The sequence below is a fragment of the Rhinopithecus roxellana genome, chromosome 14 (genome assembly GCF_007565055.1).
Source record: "Rhinopithecus roxellana isolate Shanxi Qingling chromosome 14, ASM756505v1, whole genome shotgun sequence".
NCBI lineage: Eukaryota > Metazoa > Chordata > Mammalia > Primates > Cercopithecidae > Rhinopithecus > Rhinopithecus roxellana.
The window spans coordinates 93,307,626-93,328,819 of NC_044562.1; positions in this window are offsets into that span (position 1 = coordinate 93,307,626).

Below are 21,194 nucleotides of genomic sequence, written 5' to 3' on the forward strand. Positions count from 1 at the left end.
AGGAGGCCATGAGAGGGAAAAGTGGGGGCAAAACCCTTTATTGTGGTTTTCAAGGGAAGGAATTGGCAAGGGAGAGAACACAGTCATGGGACTGGTGAGTTTGAATAATCTGGGTAGGTTCTGGGACATACGGGCTGTCTGTCATCGTCAGGTACCTGACTCTGGGATGATTAGGGTAAGTAGACCGCAGCCTCAAGTGTGAGAGCCTTCAAAGGAAGTGGTGGTGGGGTAATGGGCTCTGAGTTGGTTGGTTTGCATTTGAAAAGCACACTGGAGAGCCAGCTGTTTACTGCTTCTAGGAATTGGCTAACCTACCAGAGGGTCAGCAAGGCTCAGACATCAAAGCATTAAAATACAGAAAAAAAAAAAAAGATGTGGCTGGGCACAGTGGCTCACACCTGTAATCCCAGCACTTTGGAAGGCTGATGCAGGTGGATCACCTGAGGTCAGAAGTTCGAGACCAGCCTGACCAACATGGAGAAACCCCATCTCTACCAAAAATAAAAAATTAGCTGGGCATGGTGGTACATGCCTGTAATCCCAGTTACTTGGGAGGCTGAGGCAGGAGAATTGCTTGAACCTAGGAGGCAGAGGTCACGGTGATCTGAGATCATGCCATTGCACTCCAGCCTGGGCAACAAGAATAAAGCTCTGTCTCAAAAAAAAAAAAAAAAAAAAAAGAGAGAGAGAGAGAGATGTGGTTAATACACAAGGGGAATGTTGGAGTCAATAACAAAATATGTGACATAATAAGTGATGCTTGCTGTGTGTGCGTAGGTCCATGAAAAGGAGATATATATACAAGATGAATGGAGCCTGACTGTCTAGTTTCTTTTTCCCCCTGCAGATTAGATTTTATTTAAATGACTGGGTCAATTTCAGAGCATGGGAATCTCTAAGGTAAATCAATCATGGAGGCAGAAAATATTTCTTCACCAAAGGAATGTAAGAGAACACAAAGAATTTTCAAATCCCCCCACCCATAAAATGACCACACAAATGACTGGGTCAAAAAAACAGACCAATAAAAATCACACATACCCCCAAATGTCCCTTGACAGATGAATGAATAAATGAAATGTAGTCTACTCATACAATTGAATATGATTCAGCAATAAAAAGAAGTGGAGTACTGATACATGTGACCACATGGATGACCCTTGAAAACATCATGCTGTGTGGAAGAAGCCAGAGTCGTCAAATATTGTATGAATCCATGTTAAATGTCCAGAATAGGCAAACCCATAGAGACAAAAAATAGATTTGTGTTGCCAGGGGCTGAGGGGAAGAGGGACTGGGGAGTGACTGCTAATGAGTTTCTTTTTGGGGTGATGAAAATGTTCTAAAAATTAGTGGTGGTAGCTGCAAACTATGGACATACTTTTTTTTTTTTTTTTTTGAGACAGAGTCTCGCTCTGTCACCCAGGCTGTAGTACAGTGGCATGATCTCGACTCACTGCCACCTCCACCTCCCAGGTTCAAGCAATTCTCCTGCCTCAGACTCCCAAGCAGCTGGAATTACAGGCATGCACCACCATGCCCAGCTAATTTTTTATATTTTTAGTAGAAACAGGGTTTTGCCATGTTGTTCGGGCTGGTCTCGAATTCCTGACCTCAAGTGGTCTGCCCACCTTGGCCTCCCAAAGTGCTGGGATTACAGGCAAGAGCCACCACACCTGGCCTGAATGTACTTTTTAAAGACCTACTAATTGTGTACTTTAAAAGAGTGAACTTTATGGTATGTGAATTATATCGCAATAAAGCTATTATTTAAAAAACCGAAAATACTTAAACCATAGCCATAATCAAGTGTTCCCTATTAACACGCATATACTCCTGAGAGAGTTATAAAACAGTAATCTCTCCTGGTTGTGGAAACCTTGTAGGATAAAAAGCTGCTGGCCCTATGCGTTCAAATATTAGCGCAGTTCTTGTAAAAACCCTGTGAGACTCAGCTCAGCCTTCAGCCTTGCGTGCGTGTGTGCACGTGAGATGCCAGAGGCCAAAGGGGCTGACAACAGCTGGGAGCTGGCGAAAGGTGGAGGACGGGAGAGAGGAGGATGTGAAAGTAGGGAATGGATAGGGCTCATCTGCAAGGCACTGGAGGTGAAAATAGAGAGTGGCAGAGACAAGCCTACACGCCCCTCCCTGAGGCCCTGATGTGACAGTGCTGCCACCCGTGTCGGGATAGGACCAGCACACAGATCGGAAAAAGATTCCATGAAGTTTAAGGTGAAAAGAGAGCAGGACATGATGTGAAAGAAACTGGCAGGCAAGCATCACAGGCCAAGAGGCAAGCGAGGGCCCAGGTGGTCCACACACCCTACAGGGAGAGGACACTAAGGACCAGGGAGGTGGCACCAGGAAAAAAGCAATGAGCTGAGTCTCTCCTCACCTTTGTTTTACACAAACTGAACATGAAGGATGTAAATACCATAGCCAGCCCTCACTTGCCTCAGTAGACAGAGTTTGCACTAAGCCACGTGTTCGTGATTCATGAATTGCCATCCCTTTGTGTCAAGAAACATTACTGAGTGGCCAGACGTGGTGGCTCATGCCTGTAATTTCAGCAGTTTGGTAGGCCAAGGTGGGCAGATCACTTGAGCTCAGAAGTCTGAGACTAGCCTGGGCAACATGGTGAAACCCCACCTCTACAAAAAATACAAAAATTATCCGGGCGTGGTGGCGCACGTCTGTAGTCTCAGCTACTCAGGAGACTGAGGTAGGATGATCACCTGAGCCTGGGGAGCTTGAGGCTGCCGTGAGCTGAGATCACACCACTGCACCCTAGCCTGGGTGACAGAAGACGACCTGACACAGGCCCTATACTGAACACTGAGCTTGTGAGGAGATTAAGACTTGGTCCCTGAATGATATGAGGGGGATAATTACATCCAGAATCAGAAAGAAAACAGTCTCGCTCATCCTCGGTCCCTGCCGAGAAAGAGATTCTCCTCGTAGACTCAATTGAGCAGCATTAATTCAGAGAGAGCAGGAGCCTGGAAGGCCAGGGCATAAACATTGTCACTCACCCCTATTTTGTGAGTAGATGTATCGGGCAGCCCTGGGGAAATGGGATGCAGGATAGGAGAAGAAAGGAATGTCTGGGGAAGCTGCTGCATGGAAAATTAGGAAGGTCATCCTGTAGCAGCAGTTCTCAAACTTGAGCACACAGCAGAATCACCGAGGGACCTCTTACACACTGGCGGGCCCACCAGCAGTGCCACTCAGTCAGCAAGTCAGGGTGGAATCTAACCGACACCTGCCCTAGTTCTAACAAACTCACAGGCAATACTCATGCAGATGCTGCCAGTCAGGCAGCCAGATTTTTAGAGTGCTTACCTAAACTATTTCACCTGTTTTCCCAGGTCACCTGAGCAGATGGGTGCCGTGAAGGACACACACAGGAAAAGGGGCAAAAGGGCGGGCTCAGGATCGAGCAGAGAATCCTGCCTAGGAGAGAAGTGTGGAAAGAGATTCCACAGGAAAACACAGGTAATAGAAGAACAGCAGCCAGCATTTACGGATTGAGCACTTAACTATGTGTGGAGCCCCATCTAAGTGCTTCAGGATTGATTTCATTTAAGCCACACAATACACCTATGGAGTCAGGACTATTAACCCCAGCTCCTATCAGTAGGGAAACAGCAGCACAGGGAAGATAAGTAACTAGATGGTGCCAAGATGCAAGTCTAGCTCAAGTGCCCACCATTAACTGCTGTGCCCTGCTGCTGGCAGAGGAAGCCAAACCAGAAACAAAGAAACGAGAACTTTCCTCCCCTCATGAATCCTCCTGCCAGGCCTTCAGATAAGCACCTCCATTTTGCAAGCTAGTCTGTTTGGGAAAGAAGGAGATGAGAGGGAAGTGTGTTCATTTGCTAGGGCTGGCATAACCAAGTACCACAAACTGATTGGCTTACACAACAGAAATTATTTCGCAGTTCTGGAGGCCAGAAGTCCAAGAACAAGGTACCTGCATGGTTCATTCCTCCTGCACGGTTCTTTCATTGGCTCTGAGGGAGAATCTGCTCCAAGCCTCTCCAAACTTCTGGTGGTTTGCTGGCTAACCTTGGTATTCCTTGGCTTGGGGACACATCACCCCAATCTCTCCCTTCACGTTCACGGGACGTTCTCTTACGAACGCCAAGTTTGCTTGGCCAAACTTTAGACAGGCCACTGATCCTTCTCCTAGGCCCGTCTGTGCACTTCCTTGTAAGATTCAGCTTCAGCAATGAACACAATTAAGCTAGTTTTAAGAACCCACCACCTTCAACATCTGATCACTGTAGAGATCTGATTGAGCTCATACTTCTCCATTGACCCCCAGGTGTGTCCCATCACCCTAGCCTGTTTTGAGCAAGAATCCTACTAGGTCAGTTTAACCAGAATCCCCTCACCCCTGATGTTTCCTCTTAGTAATTTTCCATCCACTGACCAGTCACCCTGCTCCTGGGCTATAAATTCCCACTTGCCGCTGCTGCATTCAGAGTTGAACCCAGTGTCTCTGACCATAGGAGCCCATTGCAGTGGTCCCTGTACCTATAACGATGGTCCTAAATATAGTCTTCTTTACCACGCCTTATTTTGTCACTGAATAATTTTTTTTCTCTTTTGGAGACAGAGTCTCGCACTGTTGCCCAGGCTAGAGTACAGTGGCGTGATTTCAGCTCATTGCAACCACTGCCTCCAGGGTTCCAGCGATTCTCATGCGTCAACCTCCTGAGTAGCACCACAGTGGCACACCACCACACCTGGCTAATTTTTGTATTTTTGGTAGAGACAGGTTTCACCATGGTGGCCAGGCTAGTCTCGAACTCCTTGGCCTCAGATGATCCACCCACCTTGGCCTCCCAGAGTGCAGAGTGCTGGGGTTCCAGGCATGAACCACCGCACCTGGCCTAATAATTTTTTTTTTTTTTTTTTGAGACGGAGTCTCGCTCTGTCACCCAGGCTGGAGTGCAGTGGCCGGATCTCAGCTCACTGCAAGCTCCGCCTCCCAGGTTTACGCCATTCTCCTGCCTCAGCCTCCCAAGTAGCTGGGACTACAGGTGCCCGCCACTTCACCCGGCTAGTTTTTTGTATTTTTTTAGTAGAGACGGGGTTTCACTGTGTTAGCCAGGATGGTCTCGATCTCCTGACCTTGTGATCCACCCGTCCAGGCCTCCCAAAGTGCTGGGATTACAGGCTTGAGCCACCGCGCCTGGCCAATTTTTTCTTTAACATCTCCCATGTGTATGTCTGCTCTGTGTCCAAGCTTCCCCTTTTTATAGGGGCGTCGGTCTGTTGGATTAGGGGACCACTCTAGTTCAGTATGACTTCATCTTAACTAATTACATCTTCAATGACCCTATATCCAGCTAAGGTCACATTCTGAGGCACTGGGGGTTAGAACTTCAACATATGAATTTGGTGGGTATTAGGTGATGAGGTGGAGCAAAGGACACACAATGCAACCTGTTACAGGAAGCAAAAAATGTTCTTGGAACTAACTTCAAATGCCTGGATGCTAAAGACATTAGATATACTTCCCTGGGAATGGTGGTGCATGCCTGTAGTCCAAGATACTTGTAAGGCTAAGGCAGGAGGATTGCTTGAGCCCAGGAGTTCAAGGCCACACTGAGCTATCATCGTGCCACTGCACTCAACCTGGACGACAGAGCGAGACCCGTCTCTAAAAAAATAAAAATAAAAAACAAAAATACTTCCCTGAGCAGGGCCAACCCACCATATTGTAGACACTAAATAAGAAGCTCCATTTTCATTTAGGATTTTAGACGCCGTCACCTAGGATGTTGAATCAATTATGGACAAGTAGGAATATGTTACGGAAGTTGTTATAATGAGAATTCTTTTCCCTAAGACTTCACTTCAACTTTAATGTTTCTCTTTCAGATTTATCTACCATCCAATTATAAAACAGAAGTGCGGCAAGTCGGGTGGAAATGGTCTTGGTACCTGCCACTAGCCAGAGTGTGAACCTCTCCCCTTTGAACAGCATTTGAATAAAAGCTGTGCTCATTTTTGGAGCATAAGGTCGAATTAGAGAAGATGGATGTGAAGATTTCTCTGAACAAAAGGCTAAGAAGTAAAGGGAGCCTGTGTTCTGTATCAAAGTGCCTGGGAAAGACATACTACTGATTTCATTACTACAGATTCTTCCACTTCTCTCTATCACTCAGTGTGGGATGGGCCAAACGTAGAAAGATGTGGTATCTGAATCCTATAAGAAGTTCCTAGGGACGGGAAGAAGAACCTTTCTTTGGGTATAGAATGCAGTATCCTAATTAGCTGGAGGGAACAGTGAGGACATCCTCGAGAAAGCCAATTCATATCCAATGCAGAATTCAATTTGATGTACTGGATATGATACTGGTTTTTAGGAAGGGGATGATAAAGAGACTTGGATTTCGACCTTAGTTATAAATATCTCATTTATTCTTTCCTAGCCTTAGTTGTAAATACCTCATTTATTCTTTCTCTTATTCACTGTTTATTGGACTCCTGTGATGTGACAAGTATCGGGAAAGCCATGAGTCAGGATGTCAGATTTGCCATGCCCCTCTCTCCATGGAGCCCCGGGGCCTGGAACAAGTGCCCTTCTTTATGTGTTTGTTTCTTGGTCAGTAATATGAAAATAGAAAACTGAGTTTCCCTGAAGAATCCCATTCAACTCAACCGATGTCTACTCAGCCCTTAGCTTGACGGCAGCCAGTGTGTTTGAGGCTAGATAGCTGGAGAGAAAAAAAGGAATCTAATGGTGAATGAGATGGGACCCCCTACCTTAGAAAAAGTGCAGTAAGCCAGGGAAGGCAGATGTGTAAATGACTGAGATCAGCATTCAGCAGAGGCACAGGCCTCAAGCAAAGGAGGTATTTCCTTGAGTGCTGTGCAAGAGCAGGAAGAAACCCCAAAGAGTGATGTGCCCCATTTACCCTGGCCTTGAAGGAAGAATGACTTCTCCAGTAAAGAACCGAGGAAGGACAGTCCAGGCTGAGTGTACAGAGTGAGCAAAGGGCAAAGGTCCAGAGCATGAAAGCACCGGACCCTTAAGAAGTATAGTCCTCCTCAGTCATACCACTCCCGGCTCCATCTCATTCATCCTAGACCCGGGAACTCGAACACGCAGCTCAGAGGGGAGTCAGGAAACAGCTGGACTTGAAGAGCCATCAGAACAATTCAGATAAGTCAACAATTGGAAACAATAATATTGGCATGGGTCAAGGGTGGTAACAGAGAGCAAGTCATCTGAAGGGGACAGCACTATTCAGCTTGGCTTGATTGTTGCCTCCCAGGAAAGTCACAGAAGCCAGATCTTGAAGATTTTTCAGAGAAGCTAGAAATATATATATATATATATACACACACACACACACACACACACACAAAAATATATACACACGCATATATAAATGTGTATATATACACACATATATAATATGTATTAGAGGGAGAGAGAAAGGATAAGTAACTTACAAGATTTGGTAGAGAATCTGGGTTTAAATCCTGGGGTTTTGTTTTGTTTTGAGAAAGGGTCTTGCTCTGTCACCCCGGCAGGAGTACAGTGGCATGATCTCAGCTGCCTGCAGCCTCGACCTCCTGGGCTCAAGTGATCCTCCCACTTCAGCTTCCTGAGTAACTGGAACTACAGGTGCGTGCCACAACACTTTGCTAATTTTTGTATTTTTTTGTAGAGAGAGGGATCTTGCTATGCTACTCAGGCTGGTCTTTAACTCCTGGGCTCAATTGATCCTCCTGCCCAGGCTTCCCAATGTGATAGGATTATGAGGATGAGACACTGCACCAAAACTGGGTTCAAATCTTGAACTGTCAGATTCCAAAGCTGAGCTTCTGGAATGGCTGGGTAGGAAACATGGAAATTATTCAGGCTGTGGAGGTGGAAGTTCTGGAAGGAAGAGGAACAGAAGCCAGGAAGGCACAAACAGGGAAGGCCAGTAATCTAGGGATAAGACATCCTAGCAGAAGAATCTTTTCTAATGATTAGAAAAGTCAGAACACACACATGCACTGACATCTGAAGAGTGGCAAGAGGAATTGGAAAGATTTAAAAGATTTAAAACGCTAGAGCTTTGGCACCAAAAGCAGCCAGAAAATAGAAAAAGGCAAAAATACTTGGAGCCCACCCCAACTGCTGATATTAAATTCTAATGGATTAGGACTCAAAAATGGCTTCAAATAATAAAACAAAAATTTGTTACCAATTAAAGAAAAATACCAACCAAAATAAATCTGAAATGAGATGCTGAATCCTGGACTCCCCAGCCTTTCCTACCAGTCACAATTTCTTTCGATCAATAATTGAAACATCCTCCAGGCATATTAAAGAACCCAGAAGTCACGCTCTGCCCTGCAGGGCGCCACAGGTGAACATTTGCATATGTCAAAGTAAAGGGCATTTCCACCAGCCTCCCTTGCTCTCCAGAGAGAACCCCGGGGCCTTGCAAGTCTCGGCAGATTTCCCTGACCTTGCGTGCCAAGGCAGAAGGTGAGATGGCAAACAGATGCGCGCTTCCACTGAGTGCGTGCATTTGTGTGCGTGCATGTGTGTGTGTGTGCGTGCATGTGTGTGTGTGCGTGCATGAGTGTGTGTGCGTGCATGTGTATGCGTGCGTGCGTGTGAGTGTTCATGTGTGTGCAGGTGTCTGTGACTGCTGCTGTGGTGGGGGAACCGTGGGGAGAAGAGAAAGAAAGGGAGTATTAAGAGAAAGGAAAACGGAGGGATGTTTAGATCTAAACGTAACCTTTCAATTACATTTATTTTAGCTAACGCCTTCTAGCTATTGAATGACACAGCTATTCTTGGGTTCCATCTTAAGACTTTTTTTTTTTTTAATTGAAAATGTAGCCCAGCGCGGTGGCTCATGCCTGTAATCCCAGCACTTCGGGAGGCCGAGGCGGGCGGATCACGAGGTCAGGAAATCGAGACCATCCTGGCTAACACGGTGAAACCCCGTCTCTACTAAAAATACAAAAATTAGCCGGGTGTGGTGGCGGCGCCTGTAGTCCCAGCTACTCGGGAGGCTGAGGCAGGAGAATGGCGTGAACCCAGGAGGCGGAGCTTGCAGTGAGCAGAGATCACGCCCCTGCACTCCAGCCTGGGTGACAGAGCGAGACTCCCTCTCAAAAAAAAAAAAAAAAAAAAAAAAAAAGAAAAGAAAATGTATGTTATTTTTAAGAATCAAGGAAAAGCCATTTAGATGCATGGTATAAAGCAGCAGGATCCGCCTTATTGGGTATGAATGTGCCCATGAAAACCTTGTCCTTGTCAAGCCTTTACAATAATTATACACACCCTTAGTGATTTCAGTGGAAACGACGCTCTGAGGGGTTCTTGGGGAAGATTCACAAAAGCCACATAGCAAATCTCTTTGACTCAGTCTGGTAAACATCAGGTAGTAAGGGGCTTTCTCGGCTTGATTCATGGGAAACAACATGGAAAATAAATTAATCTTCAGTATTTATGAAAGTCGAGACCGAAAAATCTGCAAAGACTCCACAAGCGACAGTCACACAGGTTTCCCTCCCTTCCACAAACGATCAGCTCCAAACACTGAGCTGTAGGAAATGTAAAAAGCAACAATCCTTCACTCAGAGCAGGTCTCTGGAGGGGAGAGGCTGGCAGGTAAGAAGGAATGGAGCATATTTGACCCAGATGAAAAACCCATGCACTGGCAGCCCCAAGGCCACTGTTCCAGAGTTTTCCCAGCCGAGGGCTGGCGCACAGATGCCTAGTTTGCCTCTCACATTTCAAGGGGGTGTTCTTTTGTCTCACTTTCTTGAAACATTTTTTAAACTGATATATATTTATAAAGCCTTTCTTCTTTCTCTTTCTTTCTTTCTTCTTTCTTCTCTTTCTTCTTTCTTTCTCCTTCCTTCTTTTTCTTTTTTTCTTTCTTTCTTTCCTTCCTTCCTTCCTTCCTTCCTTCCTTCCTTCCTTCCTTCCTTCCTTCCTTCCTTCCTTCCTTCCTTCTCTTTCCTTCCTTCCTTCCTTCTTTCCTTCTTTCTTTTTTTCTTTGAGTTGCTCTGTCATCCAAGTTGAAGCGCAGTGGCTCAGTCACGGCTCACTGCAGCCTCAACTGCCTGTGCTCAAGCGATTCTCCCACCTCAGCCTCCCAAGTAGCTGCTGGAACTACAGGCATGCACAACCATGCCCAGCTAATTTTCAACATTTTTTGTAGAGACAGAGTCTTGCTATATTGCCCAGGGTGGTCTCGAACTCCTGAGCTCAAGTGATCCTACCACCTTGACCTTCCAAAGTGCTGGGATTACAGACGTGAGCCACCAGTCCCAGATGTTTTTTCTTTTTTCCTATACACTGTGTGTTTCAGTTGAAAAGTTCATTCAGTTCATCTTCCAAACACTTCCGTGATGCCCCTGTTTAGTACCTGGCACAGGTGCTGGGCACAGGGCTGTGAATCTGCCCAAACATACTTAGCAACAATGAGCAGCAAAGAAGGCACGATGAGCAATGGATCATGAAGGAAAAAGGACCAGCACGTGCAAGGCCAGGGATGTGGAACCTCACAGGACTCCCAGCATCTGCAGTACAGACACCTGACCCACACTGAGTCAGAGGAGCCTCAGTCTTACTGACCTCGCTTCCCTCTTTTCTTTTTGCCTAGTGGCTTATGAAAGAGACTAAAAGTCCTGTTGAGAAACAATGGAGGGGCAGAACAGGAAATGTTTTCTGGCGAAGACGAGAATGCACTCACAAATAAAAATGAAATGACCATTTGCATCCATCAAACATGTGTTTCTCCATTGTGTTATGAAGAAATTCAGAGTAGGAGATGAAACACCATTAATAGTGACATTGCATTTTCAGTTTGAGGAGCTTTCTGGGCATGCGTGAGTGTGGGTCTGCTACTTTATCATTCATTTCGCCATTTACATTTCTGGTTTTTATCACATGTGTGAGACAAAGTAGCAATGTAAGAAGCCATGTCTCTTCATGTCTGCTTGCCAGCATAGTTTCACAAAGCCCCTGACTCTGTGATGACGTGCAGCTCTCTGGCAAGATGCTTTGAAGACAAAACAGCAAGCTGGGCATGGTGGCTCATGCCTGTAATCCCAGCACTTTGGGAGGCCAGGGTGGGCAGATCACTTGAGGTCAGCAGTTCAAGACCACCCTGACCAATATGGCGAAACCCCGTCTCTACTAAAAATACAAAAAAAAAAAAAATTAATTGGGTGTGGTGGTGGACACCTGTAATCCCAGCTACTCAGGAGGCTGAGGCAGGAGAATCACTTGAACCTAGGAGGTGGAGGTTGCAGTGAGCCAAAATCGTGCCACTGCACTCCAGCCTGGGTGACAGAGCCAGACTCCATCTCAAAACAAAACAAAACAAAAAAACACAATAGTGCACCCGGCCCCCCATGTCTCTTGCCTGAATCACTATATTCCTTGAAAGATAAATGACCCTAGTCCTTTTGCTACAGAGAAGATCATGTCTGGTGGGATTAGTGTTATGCTTCTGGAAACTATAAGCAGATGTGCTCTTGTACCCAAACTTAGATGTGATTTTACATGTACTGAATCTTCACCACCTGTGTATATACAGTGAACTGAAATTCCATGTTGGAGCAGTCCTCAGAACTGTTCCCAGAATACAGACCATGATCTATAGTCTTCAGTAAGACTTTAAATAAAACTAATCTTCATTCTTCTTTTTTTTTTTTTTTGAGATGGAGTCACGTGATCTCAGCTCACTGCAGCTTCCGCCTCCCGGGTTCAAGCGATTCTCCTGTATCAGCCTGCCAAGCAGCTGGGACTACAGATGTGTGCCACCATGCCCAGCTAAATTTTGTATTTGTAGTAGAGACAGCATTTCACCATATTGGCCAGGCTGGTCTTGAACTCCTGACCTCATGACCCACCTGCCTCAGCCTCCCAAAGTACTGGGATTACAGGCGTGAGCCACCGCTACCAGCCAACTAATCTTAATTCTTGAAAGTTTGACTTTTTCTTTGGTTGACACATGCATATTTATTTTCCTTATAAAAATCAGAAATGTTATACACAGCAAAATATCCGTGTTTAGTTTTCATTCAGGTCTCTTAATTCTTTTTTCTGAATATTGAAAAATATATTTATCAAGAAAAGTTGAATATATTTATTTATGTTAACCTAAAAGGAAGAGGCTGAGGCACAAAAAATAATTTAAAGAGTGTACTAGAGCCAACGTGAGGACAGCTGCTTGGAAAACTGAGACCTAGTAACCTTCAATATGAGCTCTTCTAGGTGGCCTTTGTTACAAGCAGAATTTTTTTCTTCTTTTTTTTTTTTTTCTTGAAACAGAGTCCCGCTCTGTCACCCAGGCTGGAGAAAAGCGGCACGATCGCAGTTCACTGCAACCTCTGCCGCCCAGATTCCAGCAATTCTCATGTCTCAACCTCCAGAGTAGCTGGGATTATAAGCATGCGCCAACACACCTGGCTAATTCTTTTTTTTTTTAGACAGAGCCTCGCTCTGTTACCCAGGCTGGAGTGCAGTAGGTAACAGAGATTCCTCCTCCTGGGTTCAAGAGATTCTCCTGTCTGAGCCTCCCAAGTAGCTGGGATTACAGGTGCCTGCCACTAAGCCCAGCTAATTTTTGTACTTTTAATAGAGACAGAGTTTTTCCATGTTGGCCAGGCTGGTCTCAAACTCCTAACCTCAGGTGATCCACCCGCGTTGACCTCCCAAAGTGCTGGGATTACAGGCGTGAGCCACCGTGCCCAGCTGGCTATACATTGTTAAACTACAGAGTATGGGCTATAACGCCTGGTGCAGCATTATTAGGTTAATTTGTAGTTACTGTGGCAATAGCAGTTCCAAGAGATGAGTACATAGCTCAAAAGTGGGGATGTGAGATGTGAATGCTGTCTTATTATAATATCTCTCTCGACCTGATAATTTAAAAGGACTCACATTCCTCAGATTCCTCAGATAAAAGTTATTTTCTCCATTTATTGGATGAAAAAAATCATTTTCCAAGTGCAAAATGAATTATAGTATAAAAGAATTATTTGAACAAATAGAATGAGGCCAGGTGTAGTGACTGATGCCTGTAATCCCAGCTCTTTGGAAGGTTGAGGCAGGAGGATCACTTTAGGCCAGGAGTTTAAGACCAGCCTGAGCAACATAGTAAGACCCCATCTCTACTAAAAAATAAAGTAGCCAGGCATGGTGGCATGTGTCTATAGTCCTAGCTTCTTGGGAGGTTGGCGTAAGATTGCTTGAGCCCAGGAGTTTGAGGCTGTAGTGAGCTATAATTGTGCCATTGCACCCTAGCCTGGGCAGTAGAGTGAGACCCTGTTGCTTAAAAAAAAGAAAAGAAAAGAAAACCAGAATGCTCAAATCTAGATTTGTGCAATAAAGGAAACCAAAAATATTTCACCTCAAAATACACTTCTTTGAGGTATTTCAAGATGGCTATTCAAAGGCTGGAAACAAAATAGCATAAAATCTGCCTTTTATGGGAGAGATTGGTATCCATAAAGAAAATCTGCATTGGTGAAATAAACAGCCAGCCTTTCTCCGCCTCACCCCAACCTTGTCCGGATCCAGGAGATTGGCTCATAGGAGAGACCGAGAGTCTGATGGGGGTCTATCAAAAACTTACTTTCTGAGTGCCGCCACCTGTGAGGTGTCATCCGCACAACAAGACCGTGTTTGCTAGCCAGGCCTGTCCTCTTCTCTCTTGCTCATAACTGGTCTTACCATACTCCAAGCCCCTATACTTTCTGTAACCTCAAGATGGTATAAAGCATCAATCAGCAGATCCTTTCTTTGAGAGTTTTCATATTTTGTATGACTCCTGTGCCCATTTGCACATTAATAAGTTTGTATGCATTTTTCCCCATTAATTTGTCTGTTATCAGTTTGGTTTTTGACTCAGCTTATCAAACCTTCTGGGGAAAAATGTAAGCTTTCCTTACAGTTCGGTATTGTGAGCAGGATAACAAATTGCTCTGTTGGCTCCGGAGCTTCGGGATGAGCTCTTGGGTCAATTGATGAAAAGCCGGTGAAGAAAGCTAAGAAATCTTTACCAAGTCAGTCCTCCTGGGTCTCTATGGTGCTCAGCTGAATGAGGAAGAGCCTTTCTTTGTCTTTTTCCATTTCTAACTTTGCATTAACAGGAAAAAATGTGTATGTAAAGTAGTTTTGTGTTGGTTTAAATAGCTTTTGAAATAAAATGCTATTTAGTTGGCAACATTTTATTTTAGTCATTTTTTAGAGACAAAGTTGTCCAGGCTAGAGTACAGTGGCACCATCATAGCTCACTGTAACCTCAAACTCCCAGGCTCAGGTGCTCCTCCTGCCCCAGCCTCCTGGGTAGCTGGGATTACAGGTACATACCACCATACTCAGCTATTTTTTTAAATTTTTTCTATGTTTTAGTAGAGACAGGGTCTCAAACTCCAAGCAATCTTCCTGCCTTGCCCTCGCAGAGTGTTGGGATTGCAGGCATGAGCCACTGCACTCAGCCAAAATTTTTGCCTACAAAACAAAAAAGTAAAATGGTATTGGTCTTTTTGGGGAGCTTTTTGGGGAGTCCCAGACCAGCTCCTCTGGGACTCATTCTTCCTTTCGCTTCTGTCCCACCTTTTGCCCCCTTTGATCTTCCCTCCGGTTGTCTGATATGGTGTATTTCAAGCCCCTTCTCTGTTTGGTGGTCAGTGGATGAAAAATTACAGAGAAAAAACATCAGAGTTCTAGTTATCACATAAAGGGATCTAAAAGAAACTTCTATCAACTGTGAGACCCCTTGAAAAACACAGTTAAGGCACCACTGACCCCCATCTTTTGAGGTCCCCTGTATTCCTCATGGCACCCCAAGAGCTGTGAATGAGCTCCTTTCAGGTCTAAAGCTCTGCTCTTTCGTATTAAACTCCCTCATCTCTATGACTGTTGCATACACACATGTGTACGTGTGTGTTGTTTGTTGTATCTACATGTATGTATATGTCTATACATGTATTTGTATGTTGTCTATAGGATACCAAACTGACATATAAATAAATAAGTACTCATGAATAACTTGCCAAAATGCTTTGCAAGTTCACATGTAATTTTGGTAAGTAAAGCTAGCTTTAAATTTTTGGGTAAAATAAAATAAAAATGTCTTCCAAATTTAATGTAGACATTTTTGCCGAGTCTACTGATTAAACAAATTTATGCTGTCTCTGCTAGATGTTTTAAGGTCATAAAACTGTTGCTTCTGTGATACTTTTGATACTTGCTTAACTTGTCTTTCAGCTAACACTGCAGGCTGGCTGTGTTCCACTAAAGCCTTGCAAACATCCTGCTGTGGGGTTGATGACTTTGGTTTTAAGCTTTGGATTCTGCAGTCTAGACAGGTGGCCATGTGAGGCCTGGAGACATGAGTATGTCCATAGTACCTGGGCCACCAGCTGCAGGGAAGAACCAAGCCCGATATGGCCCCATTCTCTCTGGCCCAGCTTGCCTCCTAGCCATGCTGTGAAGGATCATATCCGCCAGGTGTGGTCTTTACAGCTCTCTCCTTGTCCTGGGCTCTGCACCTGGTACGTAACAATTAAAATTGCTTATGCCTGTAATCCCAGCACTTTGGGAGGCTGAGGTGGGTGGATCACTTGAGTCCAGGAGTTTCAGAGGAGCCTGGTCAACATAGCAAGACCCCATCTTGTGTTAAAAAAAAAAATTTTTTTTTAAATTAAAAGAAAACCTAAAATAAAATTGCTTACTTCAGCCAGTATGGTGGCTCATGCCTGTAAATCCCAGCAATTTGGGAGGCCAATGAAGGAGGATCGCTTGAGCTCAGGAGTTCAAGACCAGCCTGAGCAACATAGTGAAACCCCATCTCCACAAATAATTTTTTTTTTTTTTTTGAGATGGAATCTCGCTCTGTTCCCCAGGCTGAAGTACAATGGTGCAATCTCAGCTCACTGCAACCTCTGCCTCCCAGGGTTTCAAGTAAGTCTCCTGCCTCAGCCTCCCAAGCAGCCTGGACGACAAGCACCATGACTACGCCCAGCTAATTTTTGTATTTTTAGTAAAGACGGGGTTTCACCATGTTGGCCAGGCTGGTCTCAAACTCCTGACCTCAGGTGATCTGCCCACCTCAGCCTCCCAAAGTTCTGGATTACAGGCGTGAGCCACTGAGCCTGGCCCTACAAATAATAACTTTTTAAAAATTAGTCAAATGTTGTGTCATGCACCTGTGGTCCCAGCTACTCCGCCTTTAGCCCAGGCGGTCGAGGCTGCAGTGAGCCATGATCACATCACTGCTCCCCAGGCTGGGTAACAGAGTGAGACCCTATCTCAAAATAAAATAAAACAAAATAGGCTGGGCACAGTGGCTCACACCTGTAATCCCAGCAGTTTGGGAGGCTGAGGTGGGCAGATCACCTGAGGCCAGGAGTTTGAGGCCAGTCTGGCTAACATGGTGAAACCCTGTCTCTACTAAAAATAAAAAAAATCAGCTGGGTGTGGTGGTGCGGCCTGTTAAGTCCAACTGCTTGGCAGGCTGAGGCAGGAGAATTGCTTGAATTCAGGAGAGGGAGGTTGCAGTGAGCCAAGATCATGCCACTACACTCCAGCCTGGGCAACAGAGTGAGACTCTGTCTCAAAAATAAAATAAAATAAAATGCTTTTTTTTTTTTTTTGAGACAGGGTCTCGCTCTGTCACCTAGGCTACAGTGCAGTGGAACAATCTTGGCTCACCACAGCCTCTACCTCCCAGGCTCAAGCAATCCTCCTGCCTCTGCCTCCTGAATAGCTGGGACTACTGGTGCATGCCACCACACTTGGCTAATTTTTAAATATTTTGTAGAGACAAGTTCTCACTATATTGCCTAAGCTGGTCTCCAACTCCAGGGCTCAAGCAATCCTCCTCCCTTGGCCTCCCAGAAGTGCTGGAATTACAGGTTTGAGTCACCGTGCCCCACCAAATTTGCTTATTTCTATGTTTTCCATTGAAAATTAAGGCTACTAGGAGTTAAACTTGTAATTAATATATAAAATTAAAACTGCTAGATATAAAAGACACAATTCTGAATACATAATGTATAAGAAGGCCAAGCACAGTGGCTCACACCTATAATCCCAGCACTTTGGGAGACCGAGGTGGGAGAATTGCTTGAGCCCAGGTGTTTGCGACCAGACTGGGTAATGATTTGCTTTAATGCGACCCCCAGAGCAAATGCCAGAGAAAAGGCAAGTAGGCAAGGCAAAAAAACTTTATTTACAAGCCAATGTGAAGGAGGGAGCGAGGTTCACCGGTCTCCAGTGGTGGCCGACGAAGTCGCTCCAGCGTTCTCGGGCGAGGTTCCTGGGTCCCGCGCAGGAGGAGGGGCCGAGGAAGTTCGCTCCAGCGTTCTCGGACGAGGTTCCTGGGTCCCGCGTACGAGGAGGGGCCAAGGAAGTTCGCTCTGGCGTTCTCGGACAAGATTCCTGGGTCCAGCGCGCGAGGAGGGGCCGAGGAAGTTCGCTCCGCGCGCCCACCGGGAGCGGCTTTTATGTCCTGGGCCCGGGAGTGGGCGGGCAGTGGGCGGGACATAGGCGGGTCGGGGGCGGGTCGATAGGCGTGGCTAGGCGGGTTCTGTTTTCTCTCCGTCGGAGGTCGGGTTGCACCTGCGCAGTCGACCCGTGTCTTTCCCGGGCGCGGGAAAGTTGACAGTGAAGAACCCGGAACTGCGCCATCTTGCCTCCGTTTGTCCAAACAGGTAACACAGGGAAACCTTGTCTGTACAAAAAAAAAAAAAAAAGTTTTTAAGTACCTGGGTGTGGTAGCTCACATCTGTAGTCCTAGCTACTCAGGAGGCTGAGTTGGGAGGAGCACTTTGAGTCCAGGAGTTCCAGACCAGCCTGGACGAAGGAGCAAGATCACATCTAAAAAATAAAAAAAATTAGAAAAAACAATTTGAATGTGATTTTGGTTACAGAAAAGTTTATAAAGAAGACATAAAGATGTGGTTTCTGCTAAAGGAAAAGTAATTTTGTCCAGTTTAGAGGTTATTTAAAGTTTGTTTCAAAATGAAGGTATAAAGGAATAAATTATATACAGCAACACATCTACTACAGTTTACTTCAAAGAGAGATAGGGGAATGTGGAAGGACATCCCATTAGCTGGAAAATTCTCTGGGAAAATATTTTCTTGCTCTGAAAGAATTTTGAAAAAGGGCGTTTCAGTTATGATTGAATCACATTGTAGGGTCAAAAACAGTTAAACATCCACAATTTCATATGATTCAATCTGATCCAAGAGGACTGAGAAAAGTGTAATTACTTTTCTACTTGTTTATAATAAAAATTCTGTTACAAATTGTGCACTTAAAATGAGTGAATTTTATGGCATGTAAACTATAGCCCAATAATGTTATTAAACATTCTACTCGAGTCATTTATTCATTCCCGTTTTCAAAACACAAATTCCTAAATTAAAGGTGGGATATCTCACTGAGGTTTTATGTGGCTAAATGACTTGTTTATTCATCCAGAGGAGAGCAGAAAACCAGACCACAAATGAAAAGCCCAGACCTTTCTCTACTTGGCTCACTCCCCTAATTCACGAGACTTGGGTATAAAAAGGCCCAATGTATTCCCAACAGCTGCAATTCTTCAAGACAGGAGGATAATCAAACTAAGTCCACATATTTTTTCAAAAAAAGAACCAGAAACTAAAGTCCACCCTCTCAACCACTTCTTTCTCCAAGGTAAAGTTAAACATTAACTGTAGTGCACAAACAAGGACTTTGTCTTGTTCTCTGTACTTCCTTCTCTCCTGTGACACACCCTGTTTCTCCCCACCCCCATCTCCCAACCCAATGTGTTCAACGTTATCAGACACCAGTCTCTCTCTGGAAGTTCAACTTGACCCAAACAGTCCATACTGGGAGATAGGAAAACAACACCCGTTTCAGCAGCAGTATTTTGACAGCCTTGTATCTGCTGCTTAGCTTGCCACAGTGCAGTAGCCATTTTAGAATACATTCCTGGTAGCAGATGGATATGCTAAACCTACAGGAAGACCTCTATGGTGGCAGAGGCAGAGGCACTTCTCAAACTTGAATTGCACCTGAAACCCTGGGCATCTAGTTAAAATGCAGATTTTGATCCTTTAGGTCTGGGGTGGGCACTGACACCGTGCATTTCTAATAAGCTCTCGGGAAATGCTGCTGCTACTGCTGCTGCTGTTGCTGGTGGTACAGGGACCACACTTTAAAGTAGCAAGATATTACGGCATCACTGTTCAGTAGAAACATAAAGCAAGGCAAAAATGAAAGCCCCTGTATACATTCTTTTTTTTTTTTTTTTTTTGAGACAGAGTCTCGCTCTGTCACCCAGGCTGGAGTGCAGTGGCAGGATCTCAGCTCACTGCAAGCTCCACCTCCCGGGTTCCCGCTATTCTCCTGCCTCAGCCTCCCGAGTAGCTGGGACTACAGGCGCCCGTCACCACGCCCGGCTAGTTTTTTGTATTTTTTTTTAGTAGAGACGGGGTGTCACCGTGTTAGCCAGGATGGTCTCAATCTCCTGACCTCGTGATCCGCCCGTCTCGGCCTCCCAAAGTGCTGGGATTACAGGCTTGAGCCACCGCGCCCTGCCAAAAGCCCCTGTATAAATTCATTTTAATAATATATTATTTAACCTAATAAAATGTTACCATTGCAATATGGAACCAATAGAAAATTTTATTTATGAGGTGTTTTACATTCTTTTTTTCATACTAAGTATTAGAAAGCTGGCAGGTATTTTACCCTTCTGGAACCTCTTATTCCAGCTAACCATGCTTCAACGGCTCAGTAGTCCCATAAGGGCAGTGGCTACGTATAAGACAGCACAGCCCATGGGGCTCCTCAGTGGTTCTGGACTCCTTAAGCAGCCATACCACGAAGCAGCCAACACGACGGGGAATTATTCTACTCTATTTGTTCCTATCGAGAGTCTTCTAAGAGGTCATAGAGACTCAGAAAGGGAGTCTCAGAAATGGAGAAGAGAAACATCATGTCTTTTGAGGTCTACTTATCAGAAACAGGAAGAACCATGCTTCCAGGAGGGGAAGGAGGGCTTTTGCATTTCGGAGCCCTCCAACAGAGAATCTAGCAAGCACGTTGGGAAGTAAGGGTGGCCAAGACTAGTGGGTGAGAGGCAGCCCCAGGGAGAAGCCCCAGAGCTCCTCAACCACTTCCCACCCCTGCCTCCTCACTGCCCTTCCTTGACTGGGTGCTGCTGAGATCCAGGTCCCGAATCCTCAGGCTACAGCCAAGCTCACCAATCCTGTGGCCTGAATTTAGTATCAAAAATGAAGTCGCCAGGGGCGGTGGCTCACACCTGTAATCCCAGCACTTTGGGAGGCCAAGGCCAGCGAATCACCTGAGGTCCAGAGTTTGAGACTAGCCTGACCAACATGGAGAAACCCTGTGTCTACTAAAAATACAAAACTAGCCAGGCATGGTGGCACATGCCTGTAATCCCAGCTACTCAGGAGGCTGAGGCAGGAGAATCGCTTGAACCCGGGAGGTGGAGGTTGCAGTGAGCTGAGATTGTGCCATTGCACTCCAGCCTGGGCAACAAGAGCGAAACTCCATCTCAAAAAAAAAAAAAATGTCAAAGAAAGTGAGAAAATAAAGGAGAAAATAAGAAGGAAAAATGAAAGTGAGTAAATATAAAGAGAAAAAAGGAAAGAGTTCTAAGCTCTTAACCTCCATTTGCCTTCTTACTTCTTTACTCTTGGTTCCCAGGTTAAACACAAGAAGATGAATTCTGGAGTTTAATTTCCCTGCCTTAGTCTAGAGATAGGAACAGGCTTGAAACCACAGTGTTTACCCAGGTAAAACCAGCATGAGAGGATCACTTCTGACTTGCCCACAGGATTTGTTAATGGAAGTCATAGATCTATAGGACTTCACTCCTGATGATATGGTTTGGCTGTGTCCCCACCCAAATTTCATCTTGAATTCTCACGTGCTGTGGGAGGAACCGGTGGGAGGTAATTGAATCATGAGGGCAGGTCTTTCCCATGCTGTTCTTGTGATAGTGAATAAGTCTCATGAGATCTGATGGTTTTATAAGGGGGAGTTTCCCTACACAAGCTCTTTCTCTTTTTGCCTGCTGCCATCCATGTAAGATGTGACTTGCTCCTCCTTGCCTTCTGCCACGACTGTGAGGCCTCCCCAGTCATGTAGAACTGTGAGCCCATTAAACCTCTTTTTC